The sequence below is a fragment of the Apium graveolens genome, chromosome 4, assembly GCF_009905375.1.
Source record: "Apium graveolens cultivar Ventura chromosome 4, ASM990537v1, whole genome shotgun sequence".
In the NCBI taxonomy this organism is placed as follows: Eukaryota; Viridiplantae; Streptophyta; class Magnoliopsida; order Apiales; family Apiaceae; genus Apium; species Apium graveolens.
In genome coordinates, this window is record NC_133650.1 from 47,105,044 (window position 1) to 47,115,415 (window position 10,372).

At 34.6% G+C, this 10,372-nt stretch overlaps 1 long non-coding RNA gene across 1 annotated transcript; it reads right to left on the minus strand.

The window, feature by feature from the left end:
• Nucleotides 1-3,573: 3,573 nt before the first annotated feature.
• LOC141716727 (uncharacterized) lies at nt 3,574-5,402 on the minus strand. Its single transcript, XR_012573315.1, has 2 exons — nt 4,715-5,402; nt 3,574-4,527 (listed from the first exon to the last, which is right to left on the minus strand). It is a non-coding gene; the product is annotated as an uncharacterized LOC141716727 (long non-coding RNA).
• Between the last annotated feature and the right edge of the window lie 4,970 nt (nt 5,403-10,372).

Sequence of the window (10,372 nt, forward strand, 5' to 3'; positions counted from 1 at the left end):
TTTTCATGATTTAAATATTATAATAACATCAGTAAATGTTTTTATTTTATACATATATATATATATATTATTTCCACTTATATTAAGTTAAAAAAATTATTTTTTATTAATAATTTCTTATCAACCCTTTTTGATAAAACATAACTCTTAAAATTTAAAAATAACAATAAAAATTATTTTTTGAATATATCTAATCATTATAGCTAATACCACTAAAGCAGAATTCCTTACAGGTTCATCAATTTTTACATAATATCTATTTTCTAATAATATAGCTAATGAATATAGCTACTCCCGTTGGAGATGCTCTTAACCCAAGCAGCCAGATAAATGAGCAAAATAATATAAAATTATAATGTGGAAGGCTGAAAATTACACTTCATACATTTACAAGCAAATACTTATATAATTAGAAATTTTTGCCCGCGTTATGCGCGTTCAATAAACTTTAATTTTTTGAAAAGAGTTTAAAGTGGATAATTTTTACTTAAATATTGTGTGAGTAATATAAATAATTAATTCAACCGAGAGAGATGTTAATATCTTGTTTTCATTACATCTTTGAAAGTTCATTTTTGCAGTAGATAAATATTGTTTACGCAATTTTTGTAGGTTATAAATATTGTTTACGCGATTATTTTAGTTGATCGCGGTTTTAACACATTAAACATATAAACTCGAAATCAATTTTTGTCAATTACTCCTCTAATAACGTTAATATATATTAAATTTTGATATAAAATTTAGTTTAATATTACTCGGCGTCGCCTTACGGCGACACCTCGCACTTTAAACTTTGAAAAAATAAAAAATGTAAATACGCTACATATATTAAAGTCCATTATATAAATTTATTTAATTTAACAATTAAACTTTTGAACTAGGTCAGTCCCTCGAGCCGCTTAGTTGTATACCCCGCACACCTCTTCTCGTACTTTAACAGATAAACGTTCAATCCAAGTACGTTCCTCAACTTAACAATTCTTCTATAAATAATACCCAGATTCCTTTCACGAGTTGTTGACGCCTAGTGCAACTGGTCTGGTTCACGAACGACTAACCCCTATTCAGGTCTTCGTATTATAGCCTTGATTACATTGTTAAGCCTGCAACAACTTTATCGCTTCAAACACCGAATGTCAATAAACAACTGTACTTTCACCGGAATCATTTCTGGTACTTTAGACAACGTCTTCATTACTACTACAATCTTGAATACTTCATTCACTGTTCTTCACCGACGCTGAACATATAAATGAACTCCCGTTAGTGAGTATAAAAGACTGCAATTGTCTTCTTTAACCTATGTCTATACCCTGTCTTCAATTCTTCAGAATCCTATGCTTCGTATACTGTCTATCTTCAATCAATGCTAATACACTGAAATCTTCTGGTAGCACTTATACACAGAATCTTTATCATTTCTAAAACCCTGAAAGTCTTTAATCTTTATTCTTCACTGAGGCATGATCATATTAATGAACTTTTTTCAGTGACCTGTAAACAAACTACAAGCTTTCTTCTAATCCTTTGATTCTTTGTATTTGTCTTGTCTTCATTTCTTCTGATTTCTTGAGTAGTCGTAGTATTATCAACCTGTCATGTTCTAGTGTTGTTCTCGTGTTGAGTTATCACGTAACTGTTAATACAGCTACACAGTCTCACCAACATTGTTTATTAATCGTTTATCAACAACTTAATTATAAAACATAAATTAATTCAAGGTTAGCCCAAAACCTGGTGAATTTGTTCTAGATTGCTTGGTATGTTTTGTACAACTCCTCACTGTGTGATTACCAGAACGGTCGCTAGATCCTACACCAACATATGTAAGTTCTAATCAGTGATGATCAACTTTAAACTTTAAAATGGCGAATAACAATGACTACATAAATTTACATAAAATATAACAATGATTTTGAAATGCAGATATATATAATTCTTCGAAAATGTAAATTGTATATTAAAAAAAACATAACAAACACATATTGGATATGCAGATAAATATGTACAAACATGTATTAATAAATTGCAGGAAGAGGAAGAAAAATAAAAACAAAAAAATAAATAAAATGAATCACATGTTTGAGATTTGAATTCAAACAGTTGGCGTACAAACAGTTAGTTTACAAACCCATATGTAAAATTAAAATTTAGTAATTCTTGTAGTTGTTCTTAATCACACATATTCATCAATCTGCAAAACCCAATCCGTAAAATTATAAAAGCATACAATTTGTATAATAAAAACACATACCTCCGTTCACGATTTAAAACAATTAAATTCACAAAACTTATTGCACAAAATATGTATCTACTCTAAAACACATACAAACACTTGAAACAAATACAAAGAGTTAAAATTTTCTAAGAATTTTAATCAAACAGTTGGTCTACGACCTTTTGTAAGATTAAAAATGAGAATTCTTGTGATGGTTTTTTATCTCGCATTCATCATCCTGTACAACATAAAAATCAAAACATGATTTGGTAAAAAATGTGCACCGAAGTCAAATTAAAATATCAACAAATAAAACTGAGATTGGTGTTTTTGAATCGAGGTTCGACCAATAACATGTAAAAAAATAAAATTAAATCACTTGTGTATAGTGTAATCGATATTAGGTATATATTTGAATCAATTACATGATGCACAACTGCTGGTATTGAAATATATGATTTATTAACCTGTGCAAGTTCGTTGTGTTACATTAACAAACGAAATCCGATTAAAATTTGCATGTAACCTGTAAAAAAGAGAGAGAGGTGAATGAGATTCTGAGATCTGAAACTTGTGAGAAGAAAACTAATTGATTATACGTGTGTTTGAATTTGTGTATGTGTATATATCAATCTAATCCAATTCAACTGAATGCACAAATCAAGTAAGATATAAATTAGTGATAGTTTCTATATAATTTGAAATTCAAAATTTAAAAATATTACAAATAAAGGAGTATTGATTAACAAATAATGAGTGATATGAGAAAATCATAGCAAAATTTGAATTTAAATTTCAAAAAATATTCTTAATTAGTAAATGGGTCAAAATTAAGTTAATTGGATAATTCATGAATCTAGCAAAATATATATGAATTGGGTGGTGGGAATTTTTTTTTACCCATGGGTAAAAGAAGGAGTAGTCATTAAGATATATAGATAGTTTGTACATATTTCATCAAATATTTGTCGAATTAGATTTGTACTATCTTTCTTTTATACGTTGAAGAATAATAACAATTATTGATTTAGTTTACTAGATTGGATTTGTTGTTATAGTTGTCTGAAAATAACATGTGTTATAGTTTAGCTTCATTACGCCCCCGCAAGATGGCAAAATCATCAATGACGCCTATCTTGGACCGAAAAGATGAAAAATGAATACGAGCTAGGGGTTTAGTGAGTATATTCGTTAGTTGATCCTTTGTACTAACATGATGAACTCGAAGACTTTTCTGGTGCACCTGCTCACGAGCAAGATGATAATATAAAGCAACATGTTTCATGCGAGAATGAAATACAAGATTCGCACAAACTTAAATTGCACCTATGTTGTCACAAAACAAAATAGGAGGTTGAGATACTTGAATACCAATCTCCTGTAATAAATTGCGTACCCACATCAAATATGCGCTTGCATTAGCCATTGCTTTGTACTCTGCTTCTGTAGAAAAGCAAGAGACAGATTTTTGATGAGCTATTTCCATCAGATTACATTTGAAACCAAGTACAGGATATAGCTTATGGTAGAGCGATAATTTTTCGGGCATCCTTCCTAGTCAGCATTAGAAAATGCAGTTAGATGTAGCGGGTGATTTGTTGTAGAAAGATGCCATGATGTATGGTTGCTTTGAGGTAACATAAGACTCGTTTCAAGGATTGAAAATGTTTGATAGAGGGCATGTGCATGAATTGAGACAAACGATTGACATATAAGGAGATATATGGGCGAGTAATTTGTAGATACTGAAGGCTCCCAGTAATTTGACAAAACTGGGTTGCATCAGCATCAGGTGAACTATAATGTAGTTGAAGAGGTTCTGATAAACTAAGAGGTGTTTGTACTCCTTTGGCATCTGCCATATTGTGGGCAGTAAGAATATCAGTAATGTGTCGATGTTGCCTAAGAAATAGGCCATCGGCTGTTCGAATAACCTCGACATCCAGAAACTTATGGAGCTGCCCAAATTTTTAAAGAAAAATCTGTTATCAAGCTTGGTGACAAATAAGCTTATAAATTCATCATTATTTCCTAATCATTACATTGTCATCTACATATATCAAGAAATAAATGATCAACTTATCTTTATTGTATATAAAATCTGAAATAAAGTTTTTAAAACCAGGATCGAGTAAGAACTTGCAGGGCTCTTGGTACCAGGTACGAGATGCTTGTTTAAGCCCATAAATAGACTTATGTAACTTACAAATATAGTTCGGGAAGCTGCTGCCCACAAAGCCGGGAGGCTGCATCATATAACCCGGCTCAGGAAGTGTACCATTGAGAAATGCGTTATTTATGTCTACCTGACGTAAAGACCAACCATCAGACAATGCTAAACATAAAATAATTCGAATGATAGCCAGCTTCGTGACTGGTGCAAAAGTTTCAGAATAATCTAATCTGGGACGTTGATGGAATCCTTTAGCAACAAGTCGGGTTTTGTACCTTGAAATTGAACCATCTAGATTACGCTTAATACGGAAGACTTACTTGCATCCTACTATATTTTGAGATGCCCTTGGTATGAGCTCCCATGTACCATTCTTCACTAAGGCAATGTACTCCTCAGACATGGCTTTTCTCCAGTGGGGATGTTTAATAGCTTGGGAGATACTTGTGGGTTCAGTAGTAGTAGGTAGAGGGCGGGCTGTGGTGTAGTTTATAAAGGCCAGATTATAGTACTGAGGATTTGGATGTTGATTTCGGGTTGGGCGTGTGGATGGATTTTGGGATGAAATGTGGGTAATGATTGGTGTTGGAGACCTTATAGGACTAGTAGAGGAAATAGGGTCGGACTTGTGTTCAGTGGATACTGCAGGTGGAAATGGTAGTGTAGATAGTGTTGTTGGTTGGGATAGTGTGGTATTAGTTGTTGCTTGTGAAGTAGATAGAAAGGTACATGAATGTGTTGGAGTCGTCGTTGTTTGAGGAAAATAACTAAAATTATTATCATTTTGCACCTGGCATTGGAAGACATTTTCTACAAAATTAACATGAAGAGAGATGAATAATTGATGAGAATAACGATCCTAATCCTTGTACATTGATTGGGAATCAAAATAGCATAAGAAAATACATGCTCGAGATTGTGGTTGAAGTTTAGAAGTGTTGTATGGCCGAAGCCATGGATAACAAACACCCAAAGACACGAAATTTATCATAGTGTGGAGGTTGACTAAAAAATGTCTCAAATGGTGATTTATTTTGAAGGGAATGAGTTGTCAGTCTATTAATAAGATATATAGTTGTTTAGAATGCATATATCCAGTATGATACATGGAGTGATGCATCATGAAGAAGGACTAGGCCTGTTTCAGTGTTGCGGCATTGTCGTCTTTCAGCATACCCATTATGCTCCGGAGTGTGCGGTGGAGTTTGTTAGGTCACACAACACTATAAAAGGGGGTTGAATATAGTGTTTATACAATCAAGTCGATTTAGAACACAAGTATGTAACAGTAATCAAGTTTATTCAATATAATAAGCTCTGTTACAAAGTAGGTTAAACTACCCTCTCAGTGATGAACAATATCATTAAGAGCTGCTAGGGTTACAATGTATAATCTTTCTCGTGAATGATAACACATATAGTGTAAACCCTAATCTATGTTTATAGTACACAGTTACAAGATATCTTCTAATTGATATGAAATATATCTCTTCCTAAAATATATCAATCAGATATTATCTTCTACAAGTCTTCTAGTCGTCCAACTCCTAAAGCATATCTTCCTTTGTTTTAGTCCAGATCCTCTCCTAGAAATTAGTCGCACTTTACTTCTGAAGCATATCCTTCATTAAGTTCTGATATCACAAGTCCTGATAACTTAAGTTCTGATATCTTCCTGTCTCCAATAAATCCTGATTTCCAGTAAGTCCTGATATTAAGTTCTGAAACTAAACAAATCAGATTAGACATAACATCACAAATATCTAACAATCTCCCCAACTTGTAAATTATGAAAAATATACAAGTTAATAGATTTGATGATGTCAAAAACATTTAAGTACAAATGTAATGAGAGTTTATTTAGACAACTAACTACAACTTACAGTCCTTGCAGCTTTTACCAATCTTACTGAATCAACCGGAATCCAAAATGATTCTTGACAAAGTTTGATATCAGCTTCTCTTCTGCATTTCTCAGGACTTGAGCTAATGTAGCCTTGACTTGCTTCAGTTCTTCATCTTGACTTCCAATCTGGTGGATGGCAGTCCTAAGTGCTGAAATGTGATTTCTTTCCAATCCATCACCAAGTTTGATAACTCTCAGATGTGAAGAGTCTTCATTGTAGCATAGACATTTTTCTTTCAGAATAATTTCCATCTTAGCATAATTCTTCTTCATTGGAATTTCTCTTCCATCATCTTCAACTATCTTTGGAACAAATTCTGCAACCCTTGATCCAGAGATTCTGACTTTATCCCTTATGGTCTTCATCATGAAATTTGACCATCTTCTGGTAACCTCATACTTCAAGTCCAAAAGATAATGAAAGAATTGAAGTTCTTTAAGAGATTTATTCAGCACATCTGATTCTGACATTCTGTATGTTCTTCCATCTTTAAGAAATAGAATCAGCTTTTCCTTGACATTACTCTTATCATGAGCATCCAGTACCACTTGAACAGATATAACCTTGTCAAGGTGTTTCTGTATAACTTCCTCAAGTGGTTTGTCAGTTAATAAAAATGGATCTTTGATAGTTACTTCAACTGCTGTTTTGATCTTGGCTTCACTTGATCCTAACCCAGATCTGTCTCTTGCTTCTCTGGCATTCAATCCAACAGTCATGAAATCAGATATAAGTTGACTTTTCTTAGGATCTGATGGTTTAACATTTTTTCATAGGAGTTTCTTCTTATCAGTAACTGTCATCTTGTTCAAATCAACTTGAGCTATGTCAGAGGTTGATGTCTTGATGACTTGTTCAGGATTTGCAGATTCTTCTATAGCTTGCTATTCTGAAATATCTTCACTCTGAACAACTTGAACTATGTCAGAGGTTGTTTTAGATTCTTCTGTCATCCTTCTTCTTTTCAGAGTTTCAACAGTTTCATCTTCTGCAGCAGCATCATCAAAGACTTGATCAACTTGCACACAGGATCCATCAGAATTTGAGGAATCTTCATTTCCTATTTCTTGACTGTCTCGCCAACTTTTCCTTTTCCCTTGTCTTTGGGATCAGTAGTAGTTAAAGATCTAGTACTTGCTCTAGGAATCTCTGTGGCAAATCTTTCTTTTATCACAATACCTTTCTCCTTAGGTCTGGGAGGCTTCTTTGCATTAGAAGCTTTAGATTTAGGATTTTGCTTCTCAGCAGCAAATCTAGTTTCTTCCTCCTTTAGAGTCTCTAAATCCATTCCAGGATTATGCTTGGGAAACAATCTTTTAGCAATTTCTTCATCAAGAGTCTGAATCTTGGGATCCTTATAGTAGACAGTAGTCTCCCTTCCCTTAAGCTTTAGGGTTTGTAAAAACTTCTGAGAGTCTTGACTTCCAGATTGAATCAGAACATCAGACTTTGTCATCAGAATTTGATTATCAGAACTTGCTATCAGAGTTTGAGCATTCACAGCTTCAGAACTTGAATTCTTCTGTGTAGAAGATTTGCTAGAATCAGAAATTAGTTTATGTGAATAAACTTTGCTGCTTTGCTTCCTTGACCTTGACCTTTGCCTTTGCTAGGGTTTTCCTGGTCATCTTCAGAATCATCCTTTTTCTTCAGTGATTTGCTAATTGAGCATTTGGACTTAACTACCTTCTCCCCCTTTTTGGCATCATCTGACAGGAGTAGAGAAAGAAGAAGTTCCACTGAAGATTGGATTTCATTGAGTTGTGTCTGTTGAGAGGCTTGATTCTACAAGACCTCATCCAGTTGAGCCTGCTGCTTGGTTTGAACTTGCTCAATAGCTTCCACTTTTTCATGAATTGGTCTTATAAACCTATTCTTGTCTAGCTTGAGCATCAGGTCCAGCTTATCAGCATTTTCCTGAAGTTTATCAACCTTTTCATGAGTCTTGGAGTGTAGACCTTGATAATTTTTAGTACTGAGAGCAGTAACTTTAAGTTGTTGCTTGAAATCAGAACTTTTCAGCAACTCATCAGCTTTTGAAATATGTTCTGACAGAACATATGAGCTAGGAATGAAGTCAGGTTCATTCCACTTCTTCGTCCACTCAACTCCTCTGAAAGTTTGCTCTTATGGAACAGGAGCATCTTCTTCAACAAACTTAAGCAGTGCCTCCTTCCCAAGAATTGGAGCATTTACTGTGGAGCACTTGCTGGAGCACTATCTCCAGAATCTGATATAATCTCATCATTTTCTGATAACACCAGAGTGTGTATTACTAAAGGAGATTCTGGAGCTTCTATTTCCAAATTTTGATCTTCAGGTTCCAAATCCAGAATTAGAGTATTAGGAATTTCAGCATTTAATGGAGAAACATGTGGAGTTGACACTTGTGCTGGTGGTGCTTCCAGAAACAAGAGAGTTGGAATATTCAGCCCGTGAATGTCAATTTCAGGACTTAATCCTGAATCTTCAACTGTAGCAGTTTCTTTGAGTGGAGATATAGGAGGTGTGATAACTGTGTCATGAACAGTGTCTTCAGGTGCTGGAAGGGCTTCAATTACAATAGGTTCTGATGAGATCAAAGATTCCTGATCCCCTTCCTCAGTTTCTTTAGCATCCTCATATTGAGCTTGTGTAATTTTCACACCTGCTCTCTTCTTCTTTGATCTGGACTTTGGTTGTGAAGGAGTTGCTTGAGCAGCATCATAACTTGAAAGTCTTTTTCTTTTCAAAATCCCAGAACCCTAAGCTTCATTCTGTTTCTGAGGAGTTACCTCTTCAGCTTCTATCTCCTTCTGAAAAATTACCTTTTCAGCTTCTTTTGTCACATGTTCTGATGTAGGAACCTGGACTTGATCATCCTCATCAGATTCATCCCTCAGAATAATCCTTCTTCTTCTCCTTGGTGGAGATTTAGGCACAGAGATAGTCCTTTTAGGCCTAGAGGATTTGTCAGATTTTACAACTAGCACCTTTTGAGAAGTACCAGAGGTTGGTTTAGATTTGAGATGTGAGGTTCTGATAGTAGGTGCTGATGAATGTGGTTGAGAGGATTGTGCTAGTTGAAAGTAGGTTCTGATGGTAGGCTGTGGTTGAGTATTGGAAGGTTGTGTAGGTGGAGGTAGTGCTGGTGCTACATCAGGATATATGGTACTTATGTGTGAGGATCAGAATTTACTAAGAACTGTTTTACATATTGAGGAATTTGGAGGGGTCTTAGTACATTCTTCTTATTATCAGCAGATAGTAAGTCTGTGAAAGCCCTTTTGTGAAGTTTAAAGGGTTCAATTGTCTCACTAAAATTTTGAGGAGCATCAGAACAACATAAATTATATATAAGCTGACATAATCTAGCAAAATATATTGTGTTGCTATCTTCTTTCATCTTATCACCTATAAAACCCAAAATAGCAATAGCATAATCAAAATGAGTTTGATTAAGAAGGGCATACCCAATTTGCTGACTCATTATTGGAATAGCATCAATGTTGGAGCATTTGTTGGCAAAGGCCTTAGTAATATATTCAAAAAAGAAGCTCCACTCCCTCCTGATGTAGGGCCTCTTCAGTTGTCCCAGCTTGGACAAAGATTTTTCATACCCAAGATTTGCCATCATATTTTGAAGAGCTGACTCCCCAACTTGTGAACTGAAAGTACAGTTTTCTGGTAGATGCAATGCTTGTCGAACAGTGAACAAGGTTACCAAGTGCTCATCTTCCCTTGTTGTAAAAATGATGCTTGGGGACCCATTTTCACCACCATCATCATAAACTCCAGAATTTGCTTGCTTGAGAGAATCTGTGGTTGGGTCGGAGCATACCCAATTTCACTTCGAGATAGAAAGTCTTGAATGAAATGAAATTCTGAAGGAGCCTCATCCTTGTTGAGAATAACCATGTAGTTGTTGGGAACAAACTCGGCTCCATCATGGATAAGGTCCTTTGGTGCCATTTCTGTGAGAAACTAAGTGAAAAATTGTGTGTTTGCAAGGTGTTTGAAAAAATGCCTGTAAGAAAGTCCGTCAGAAAATAGAGAGAAACAAAGAGAGAGAGTAAAAAAAATAAGAGATCA